The sequence below is a fragment of the Mytilus galloprovincialis genome, chromosome 7 (assembly GCF_965363235.1).
Source record: "Mytilus galloprovincialis chromosome 7, xbMytGall1.hap1.1, whole genome shotgun sequence".
Taxonomy (NCBI): Eukaryota; Metazoa; Mollusca; class Bivalvia; order Mytilida; family Mytilidae; genus Mytilus; species Mytilus galloprovincialis.
The window spans coordinates 67,753,719-67,765,623 of record NC_134844.1 but is presented as its reverse complement, the minus strand read 5'-3'; the positions used below and the strand labels follow the sequence as shown (position 1 = coordinate 67,765,623).

Genomic DNA, 11,905 nt, shown 5'->3' with positions numbered 1-11,905 from the left:
TGCAAAGTAAATTTGCAGAAATTTCAGTCAAACACTGGTACAGTACACGATTTCATATTACATTCATTTTTTTATAGTCTAAGAGTAAAGCCATTTTCAATTAATATTTTATAGAATGAAATTCAAAACAGTGTGGCTGTGGCCATTGATTGACACATTAAATTCATCAATCGACTGGGAAAATTTAGGTGAACGTTTGTATGTAACGACCACTGCTCACTATGTACTTTTCAAAGACTTAAACTATGGGGTCACCAAAGGTTCTCAACACCTCAATAAAGTAATTCGAAAAAAATAATCAGAAATAACACGATGTTTTGATTTATATCAATTACATAAATCAAAACATAAAGGTTATTCCTGATTATTTTTTCGAATTATTTTATAATTAAAGGCGTTAAGAAACCTTTGGTGACCCCACAGTTTAAATGTCTATCGTAGGTACGTCGTGAACACTGGTCGTTACAGACAAACGTTCACGTAAATTGTCCCAGTCAATGGATGAATTTAATGTGTCAATCAATGGCCACAGCCACACTGTTTTGAATTTCATTCTAGTGCGTTTTTTCAATTGTAATGTTATACTGCTGTATCAGTTCTAGGGTGAAGGTTGGCGCCTGTTAAAACGTTCAAACCCGCAGCATATATTATATGCACCTGTCCTAAGTCAGGAATTTAAGTCAGGAACAGTGCTTGTCGTTTGTTGGTATGTTTGATAAATGTTTCTCGTTTAAAATAATAATAATAAAAAAAAAGATGAGGTGTGATTGCCAATGAGACAACTCTTCACAGGAGACCAAATGACACAAAAATTAATAAAAATGGTCACAGTAAAGCCTTCATCAATAAGCAAAGCCCATACCGTATAGTCAGCTATAGAAGGCCCCGAAATGACAAATGTAAAACTCAATTCAAGTTTACAATTCAAACGAAAAAACTAACGTTCTAATTAATGTGCAAAAAAAAAAAATGAACGAGAAACAAATATGTAACACGGCACTAAACGACAACCACTGAATTACAGGCTCTAGACTTGGGACAGGCATATGTGTACGTAATGTGGCGGAGTCCCAACCCTCCCCTAACCTGGAACAGTGGTTTTATAGTAGAACATAAGAAAGAACTGTAAAAATCATTTGAAAAAGGCTTATCTGTAGATATTCGGTCTCAACAGTATTTCATGTACATTGTAGAAACCCGCAAATATATTTGCTCTTCCCTTTATTTCATAGCAACGTTATGTTACATATTCATATATGGCTTTTAAAGCCAAGACGCAAAGATATGCTGATTTAGTTTAAGTTAGGTTAAGTTTAATTGGTAATTAAACTAAATTGATTTGTGTGGGACTTGTGCATTATTAGCTATAAAACATTTTGTTGATTGATATAGATCGTTAATCATCAGTATTAACTAGATATATAAGTCCCTGACCTGTGAAGTGGAGCTGTAGGAGACTTTATTATATTTGTTTGGCTGTCTGTCTTGTAGTCTTTTTTGTCTGTCTGTCTGGTGGTCTTGTTTTTCTTGTCTGTATGGTGGTCTTCTCTGTATATCTGTCTGGTGGTCTTGTCTGTCTGTCTGTTTGGTGGTCTAGTCTAGTTGTCTTGTATGTCTTTCTGTCTGGTGTTCTTGTCTGTCTGTCTGTTTATCTGGTGTTCTTATCTGTCTGTCTGTTTATCTGGTGTTCTTGTCTGTCTGTCTGTTTATCTGGTATGTCTGTCTGTCTGGTGGTCTTGTCTGTCTGTCTGTATGGTGGCCTTTTCTGTCTATCTGGTGGTCTGGTCTGGCTGTCTGTCTGGCTTGCTGTCTGTCTGATTGTCTTGTCTGTCTGTGCGGTAGTCTTGTTTGTGTGTCTGTCTGGTTGTCTTTTTTGTGTGTCTGTCTTGTGGTCTTGTTTGTGTGACTGTCTGGGGGTCTTGCCTGTCAGTCTGTCGGTCTGTCTGTCTGATGGTCTTGTCGGTCTGGTGGTCTTATCTGTCTGTATATCTGTCTTTCTGGTGGTCTGATCTGTCTGTTTATCCGTCCTTCTGGTGGTCTATCTGGTGGTATCGTCTGGCTGGCAAATATCCATGATAAAATCCAGATCAAGTTCGAATTTGTTTGGGTCTTATGAGTTTGACCGAGTAATTTCCTTTAGTCCATACCCAGGGCTCAATTTCAGATTGCCTTAATTATGTACTGACGACAATAAACAAACAAGAACTATCTTGATACAAGATATACGACACATTTATATGTTGGCGTGAAGTTTTGTATCAACCATAAACATTTATCTTTTGATTTTTTATAATTTCACACATATGTTGATTCTAACTTGACTATAAGGTATATCTGAAGGGTTTTATTCGGAGAAAAAAAACCTTTAAAATACTAGTTATGATAACTACACTTTTAAATTGGAGATACAACCTATTTTGGTTTGAAAATCGTGGATTGACAGTCAACAAAGTGAGATGATATTTGTATTTTGAGATTTTTTATTTCAATTATAATAGTTTAATGATAATATGCTTTGACTTAATAATTAACCCTTGGCATTTTAAACAAAGTACAACAGATGTATAGCAGTGTCTCCAGTTATTGAATCCTAAACTGGATATCATCTCTTTATACCTTCCAATGCTTCCATTAATTACGATTATTTTTCTTAAGATTTAATGGTCAATAATTTTAAGTTACCAGAATCACTATAAATACTAAAAAATCGAAACTGCTTTTTCAAGGTGAAGACGTGCATGCACGCTTAAAGATCGATTAATTATGCACTGACAAAATAGGGAAAGGCAGGGGAATTAAAACGAGAAAGCAAACATGTGCGAACCAAACACAAATATTATAAACAGCAACAAAGTCAAGCACTGAGTAGCATATGACCGAGCATAAATTATGGCAGTGGACAAACATGTTTACCGACTCAAAATGCTCTCCTAAGTTTAGAAAGTGATGCAACAGCAGTCGGTAAAAATCAATTTAAAAAGACAGTTGCAACAATTCACACCAAATAACTCGTAAGAAATAGTCTAAGCTAGGACATAGATTAACGATCTGAGATATTAAAGCCCGGGATGACGAAGTATGAAAAAAAATGAAAGACGAAAACATTCCAAAAAGACCACACCAGACCATAAAGCATAAAACAGTCCATTAATGGCATTGGGCTGTATCTGGTTTTTGATCGGTTTGTTTCTTATAAACAAAAAGACTTACACGTACAATATCAAGATTGTTTTAATTGTCCAATGTATTCATGATTCCCTAACTGAAAATAAACGTTTCCCTATGTACAACAATGTTGTCTTAAATCAAATATCCTAATTAGATTAAGAAAAATATGAAGATAATGGCGAAATTATAGCTGAATGCATTTTGATATGGTTTTTTTGTTGTTGGAAACAGGGAGACAATTCAATTTCAAATATAGTCTTAATTGTGATTTCTTACGTATACTTTATGTATGACGTTAGTAAAGTCAGATATCGAGAATTCTCTATAATGAGGAACGTCGTGTAAAGCTTACTACAGTATCAACATCGTGCGCAAGGTCAATTTAGCAAGTAACCGTCATTATTTTAGATAGAAACAAACAGCATTAAATTATATAATGAAATGTAAACTCTAAACTTCAAGTTGTTTGCACGACAACTTCGTGGTGATATACGTTACGTTTATACAAAATTGACGATTACTAAGTAGATTAACAGACGAATAGACGTATACACCGAAAAACAATATACACTAGGACTATTATCATATAAAAAAGAAGATGGGGTATGATTACCAATGAGACAACTCTCCACAATGGACCAAATGGCACAGAAATTACAACTATATGTCATTGTACGGCCTTCAACAATGAGGATAGCCCATATTGCTTGTCAGCTATAAAAGGCCCCGAACTGACAATGTAAAACAATTCAAACGAGAAAACTAACCGCCTAATTTATAACTATTCCATCCGGACATACATCTAAAATTGTAGAATTTATAAGTTGAAGAGAGAACATAAAACCAGACAACACAGAAAGCTCGTTACACTTAGTTCACTGTCTCAGAAATCAAAATAACTGTCACAATGGTAACGTGATGAATGAGAAAATATAAGTTTACATTGAAATAAATTATGGTTAATGCCTTGACCAAAATACCAAACTCTTTTGGTGTTCGCTTTTGTTCTTTTACCGACAATGAATTTTATTCTAAAACGCTGAATTCAAGACCACATTGGTATACGTAATGAATCATATACCCAACTCTAGGCATTGTATTAAAAAAAAACTATTCCAATAAAAAAAGTAGTTAACTTACACAAATAGATATAGGAAGATGTGGTGTGAGTTCCAATGAGACAACTCTTTCCAAACGTACGATTTGCTGTGAATTCCAAAGTAAATAGTTATGAATTTTTAAATAATAATTTTTGCATATACAAACTGTATTGGATATGGGCAACATACAAAAATCAATGAAAGATTTTGTTATGTGATAGTAAGAGCTAATCTATAATAAATGATAAATAAACAGAAAGATTTTGCCACATGATTTATATTACAACCAGAATGACTGTTAAAAGGGCACTAGCTGTCAAATTTATGTTCACCGATTTGACTCAAATTTTCATATTTGATTTATTACACTGTAAACATTTATCCAAATTATAGAAAATATAAATTAAACAATTTACGCATAACCCAAAGAGATATACAGCCAGTTTAAAAATACATCGAAGTTTGTTCTCTAAGATTTGTTTTCAAATAGAACATGTTTTCTGTGAAATGATAAAACTATATTGCAATTTTGTCCTTTTTTAAATCAGCTATTATAACTATTTAGCTTAATGGTCCTAGTAAATTTATAATTTCATTTGTAATAGCGTCCTCGCTAAATAGAAACAACATTAAAAAATAAAGTTTCAGTGTTTACAAAGTTGATAATATCTTCACAGTAGATTCCCTTAAAAATCATATTGTCTAAAGGTTATCAAGGTAACTGATTTTCTCTACTGTCTCCGGTATTAAAAAAAAACAATACAATATTTCTTTTTATGACTAATATTATTGGAACTTTTGTTTTGTTTTTGTTTGTTACAATGTCAAGTTGTGAACATTTAAAATGACTATTGGTATAAACGTCTAAATCAACGACGGTAAAATTGAAACAACATTTGTTTCTTTCTTTTCAATTCGAGTGCATATCATAACATTTGATACATGAGATTTTGATGTCAAGTACTTTGTCAACTAAAAATCATTTAAATGACCAAACTAACAAGAATTTGTTTAAAGTTTGATCTTATCAATATGTGTATTCTTTACTATTTTACTTGATTGTTTATTTAGGTCAGGATAAATACACATTTTACCTGGTTATTGAGGTTTTAAATCTTCCAAAATGGCGGCGAAAGCCTGTTTGTTAATTTGAAGTTATGACAAATGAATGATGTGCTCCTCCAGACAAAAGAAGAAGTTGTCGCAAAAACTGATTGTTTAAGGTATTTTACAGAAAAAATATTTTTATAAGCTTTTACTTCTATAACATGTATAAAAAGCAGACTGTTTAAAATATGTTACAACAGGTAGAAGTCGTGTGTTCTAAAATCAGTAGCATGGCGTCAGTATAGGACAAACAAAATATGCTGCATTCGGAAAATCAATTAAGTAATTATAAATGCTAGTATAGATGAGTATATATGGTGAATGTCATTTGATAATTTAAACGAATAATTATGTTTTGTAAAAGATAACGTGTAGACCACTCCAATAATGTATGATAAATAGATAGCACATATAGATCATTTTGTAGCGTTCGTGTATTGTAAATCCACAAATACACCTGACTACTCAGTATGCGTTCTCTTGCCAGACGAATACAGGGCAACTCTCTGTGCATGTGCAAGATGGAAGCTCCAATTGTTTTAATCACTGTATATTAAAAAAAAATCTGATTTACACGTTATTTCCCTAAATTGATTTCAAAACGTTATAGGATCATGATCAAAATTCACTTAAATTTTTATTTGATTTTTAAATCAGTGGGGCTTTCTGCAAACAATGCACTGAAACGTTGACTATGAAAATACTACTTAAAACGATTATGATTCTTTAAGTTTTATTTGAGAAGAATGTGAAACAGGAAGGGAAAACAGATGGTTAAATTTGACATTTCTGCATTTGTATAACAGCAGTCGGTCTGTAGATTTACTTATTGATAAAAATATATACACTGGTTGTGTTGATAGAAAATTGTTAACGAATTTATTTTCATTTGTTTCTAATCAGAGGAAGAACTTGAATGCCCGATGAATCTATTATGATTGAATATAATACTCATTTGATTTCAATCGGATAGCAAATATACATCATTTCTTTTTACTTATCCCGTAATGTTTTATCCTTGTTATTTTAGAAGAAGCACTCAAACATAATTACATTTTGCAGGTTATTAAAAGTAAAAGCAATATTGTATTTTTTAGATTCAGGAAGCATTACAGATATGACGTATCTGGTAGCATTTATAATTCTAACTAGATGTCTACTAGTACAAGGTGAGTACATAAAACCAATATTTACATATTATTAACCCAACTGAATACCGATTTAAAGTAAATTGCCAAAACAAAAATATTCTTAATAAGTAGAGAAGAGAATAAAAATTGGTATTGTGTTAAAGAGATAAATAAAAAAAAAATACAAACAGCAGAATGTAGCCGAGGGCCACAAATGAGTCTTTAAAGTTTACTGCGAGAAAATACCGCTCCCAGCGACCGGCTCCATTTGGCCCATAAACAGTTATATTTACTTTATCAACAAAATAGACTTAACACAATCTCCGAAACATTCCATGAACCATATTTAAAAATAGAAATTATTTCAAGAAGAACACAAGGCTAGCGATTCCTGACCTTGGACAAGTGCAACATTGCGCCAGTATTAAAAATGTTGTATGAGATGATTTCAATTCGTTTCCTTAATTTCTAATCAATGTATAATAAGGTATGAATGATTGAAATAATCCGATTGTCACGGTCAAGAAAAAAACCCTTTTGCTGTTTGCTGCGACTGAAGGGTTTGTTAGGTCTTTACGACGATGAGTTTATTAACGCACTATAAGACTTCTTTTTGAAACTTTCCTGCTTAACTTCCTGCTGCCGTATACCTATATTGAAATGAAACAATCTATATATAGGTCCATTTCACAAATAATTAAAGCATTGGAACAGTGTGCAGAACACATTATAAATCTTAATTTTCACATAACAATACATAACTTGATTCTTGTTTTGACAAACACATAGTGTGTTGGCCTTGCATACACTATGTAAGCTGTTGAAGATAAGTATTTTGTTCTAATCATTTTTATTGTCTACATGTTACCATACGCACAATGCAGCCCTTTAATTATACAGAACATAAACAACAAATATTGTAGGTAATTTAGAATGGAAAGTTCTTAAAAAGATAACAGAGTATGGACAAAATGTGACATTAGTTTGCAATGTTTCAAACTGCTGTCCTAAAAGTGCAGGATGGGATAAGTACACTCCACAGCAACGGACAATAATTATAGATGTCAAAACATGGAGACCGACTAAAAAATATGATGGAAATATCTTAACAGATGGATATACCTTAGTAATACAAAATCTGACTAAACAAGATATTAATATATCATATTCATGTGTGTATGGCTCTTCATTGGGTGATCAACAATATCTACTAGAAGATAATGTGTTTGATTGTAAGTACAATTTATCACTTAGTAAATATGTTGTTTGCCAAATTTAATGTGATATGAAACAGAATGTCATATTAGCACATAATTTGGGTTGAAATAGACTTGAGCAAAGACAGATCTTTGTCAAAGCTACAACAACTGTCTCATTGATGTATTGTACACTACATGTTAAATTCTAAAACAATTACATTCTGTATGTGCCTCTCCTGAGTCATAAGCGATCGCGAGTATTGCGGTATGTTTCTTTTTACTTTTGTTATTAATTCTATAAATAAATCAGGCCATAAGTTTGCTGGTCTGAATTGATTTACATATGTTATATCGGAGTCTTTTATCGCCGACTCTGCGGTAAGGGTTTGTTTTTATTATTCAAGGCCGTACATTTAACTCTTTTTGTTAGTTTTTATGTCATTTGGTCTTTTTCTTAGCGTTGTCTCATTGGTAGTAATATCACACCATCTGATAGTTATTTTTACTAAATAAGTCCATCTGTTGAGCACGTTTTCGTTAGTTATTTCTACATCAGTTTTTTAACCCAAGGCGCCCGTTCCATCTTGAGCATGTTCATTAGAAAGAGCATACGTGGTGATGCATTCTAAAAATTCATGGAAATTGCCAGGCTTTTATTTGGTACGCAAACTATACATTAGCTAAATTAAACTGATTTCTTTAATTTTATGGAAGTAAATTCAATAACAGTAAATGTCAATACAACAGACGATTAAAGATGTTGCGTACGAATTTGAAGTTGCATATTAGACAAAGGATTCGTGGTCCGTACAGCTTCAATTGATGTGTATTCATTGTACATTTTATTATCTATTTTATATAGACATAAGTACTACACATCAAAATAGTCCCATTGATAACAGAACGATTTTTGCTGGAGATATAAGTACTACACAGCAAAAGGGTCAAATTGGTAACCATACATTTTCTGCTGGAACAATGTAAGTTTGAAATCTGTTTAAATGAATTCAAAAGATTTTTTTATTTTTCATCTGTATATTGCTATCTAAGCATTGACTCGTTTTGTTGCGTTACGTAATATATGTATATCAATTGAATTAATTCAAATTGACCTTCTACCAAAAATGTCCCCATTGGAATACGTAAGGCCATGTGAGCCAGACATAAAATACCAATCACTTGATGTCGTTGTCATTAATTCTTTTTTTAAATCTTATCATGTGAAACTACAGGACCAATATTAAAATGTTAAATCATCCTTAGCTTATATAGTTTAGTGTTTGAGTTTAATAATCCTACCGGTACAGCTGACTGGGACTACCGTTTAACACCCAGTTCATCGATCCTGTAAGTTGTGTTCACTTTTGCACTAAGATATATTGGGTACTGTGGATTCATTTTTTTGTGAATTGAGGAAAACGTGCATGTATATCAAATTTCGTGGTTCTACTTTTCTCAAAAATTGGTGTACAGTGAATATGGATAAATCCACAGTATTTAGTCGTCCAATTAATTGCTAATTTCAGTTCTTTTCGAGAAAGTCATAGTTGGACGTTGAGAATTGTTATTAATATCTGTTTATTTTTAAAAAAATAATTCAACATGTTGTAGATTACAGACTTGTATTGTGTACGCCAAACGGGCTTTTCATTAAAAAAAAGAGGTATAAGTGTCAAATTGAAAAAAGGGTTACATGGCCAAATAAAATATGACGCAGCCGGTATTTGAAATATGTTTTTCCCAACAAATTGCAAAATGTAATTGTTCTTCTGGACAATCAGACAGTAGTTCACAAGGATACTTCACTGTAGCATCGACAGTAAAGTTTCAGTTTAACAATTAAACTTAAGAATGACAAATATTATTTTGTTGTAATAAAATTAACGGTACCAATTTTCTTGCATCAGATGCGCATTTCGACAATACATGTCTCTTCAGTGATGCTCGTGGCCAAAATATTTGAAATCCAAAGATTATATAAAAGATGAAGAGCTATAATCCAAAAGGTCCAAAAAGTATAGCCAAATCCGTGGAAGGAATTAGAGCTTTGCATGAGGGAGATACATTCCTTTATTTATAATCATTTCTAATATTTTGTAACAGCAAATTTTAATAACACAAAAAATCCGTATATTCATGCCAGTACCGAAGTATTGGCTACTGGGCTGGTGATACCCTCGGGGACTAATAGTCCACCAGCAGAGGCATCGACCCAGTGGTAGTAATAAAATTAACGGTACCAATTGTCTTGCACCAGATGCGCATTTCGACAATACATGTCTCTTTAGTGATGCTCGTGGCCAAAATATTTGAAATCCAAAGATTATATAAAAGATGAAGAGCTATAATCCAAAAGGTCCAAAAAGTATAGCCAAATCCGTGAAAGGAATCAGAGCTTTGCATGAGGGAGATACATTCCTTTATTTATAATCATTTCTAATATTTTGTAACAGCAAATTTTAATAACACAAAAAATCCGTATATTCATGCCAGTACCGAAGTATTGGCTATTGGGCTGGTGATACCCTCGGGGACTAATAGTCCACCAGCAGAGGCATCGACCCAGTGGTAGTAATAAAATTAACGGTACCAATTTTCTTGCACCAGATGCGCATTTCGACAATACATGTCTCTTCAGTGATGCTCGTGGCCAAAATATTTGAAATCCAAAGATTATATAAAAGATGAAGAGCTATAATCCAAAAGGTCAAAAAAGTATAGCCAAATCCGTGAAAGGAATCAGACTTTTGCATGAGGGAGATACATTCCTTTATTTATAATCATTTCTAATATTGTGTAACAGCAAATTTTAATAACACAAAAAATCCGTATATTCATGCCAGTACCGAAGTACTGGCTACTGGGCTGGTAATACCCTCGGGGACTAATAGTCCACCAGCAGAGGCATCGACCTAGTGGTAGTAATAAAATTAACGGTACCAATTTTCTTGCACCAGATGCGCATTTCGACAATACATGTCTCTTCAGTGATGCTCGTGGCCAAAATATTCGAAATCCAAAGATTATATAAAAGATGAAGAGCTATAATCCAAAAGGTCCAAAAAGTATAGCCAAATCCGTGAAAGGAATCAGACTTTTGCATGAGGGAGATACATTCCTTTATTTATAATCATTTCTAATATTTTGTAACAGCAAATTTTAATAACACAAAAAATCCGTATATTCATGCCAGTACCGAAGTACTTTAAAAACAGTAACTTAGACAAGATGTACAAACAAATCTGGAAGACCGCCATGTGTATGAATTTGATGACGCAAAATAAGAAGAATTGTTCATTCTGCCGAGTATTATTTATAATAAGCAGACGGGACCCAACAACTTTAATTTGTACGATTAACAAAACAGGTGTGGTATTTTTAAATGGTCATGCCGTAGATGTCAGACTTTATTCAAATAAACTAATTATAGATACCGGATTTGAAATTTTATATATACGCCGTACGCGCGTTTCGTCTACAAACGACTCATTAGTGACGCAAAAATAAAAAAAAAATTAAAAAGGCCAAATCAAGTACGAAGTTGTAGAGCATTGCGACCCAAAAATTCCTAAAATGTTTACCAAATACGGCAAAGGTAATCTATTCAAGCTGTAGAAAAACCTTAGTATTTTAAAAATTCAAAGTTTTGTTGACAGTTGATCCATATTTATGAACATATCAATAATAACTCAAGTCAACACAAAAGTACTGACTTGTGGTACCCTCGGGGAGTCAAAACTTCACTTACTTTATTTAAGTATCCTGTTCAGAATTTCTTCAAATTTGTTTTCTTTATACGTACAACGGATTTAATCGTGAATTCAGAAACATTTCCGGCATTATGAATATGAATGAGAGCCTAGTGAGTGTTATTTAATTGGTCGATAATTATTGAGTTGTAAGAATTATAAATCATGTAAATGGTAGATGTACTGTCATAGTGGCTTCCAGATTGATCATATTTCACTAAATGTAATCAAGAGCAGAAAGTTTCTCCTCTATATGTTTTACAAAAATAAGTACACATTCAATTATTTTCGTTATTGTAAATGTTATTAACCAAAATTGTTAACGTACCAATTCACGGTTCAGAAGAAAAAACCCAAACATATTTAATTGACTTTTTATATTTTGTCAATACTGTCAATAATGCACGAATCATGTAAATAAAAAATAAAAAACAACATTGAGTTGTTGTGTA

General features: G+C 32.6%; 1 long non-coding RNA gene across 1 annotated transcript; it reads left to right on the top strand.

Annotated features, from left to right (window-relative positions):
* The first annotated feature begins 5,394 nt into the window (after window positions 1–5,394).
* Window positions 5,395–7,731, top strand: LOC143081902 (uncharacterized). Its single transcript, XR_012980145.1, has 3 exons — window positions 5,395–5,491; window positions 6,473–6,544; window positions 7,429–7,731. It is a non-coding gene; the product is annotated as an uncharacterized LOC143081902 (long non-coding RNA).
* Window positions 7,732–11,905: the final 4,174 nt, after the last annotated feature.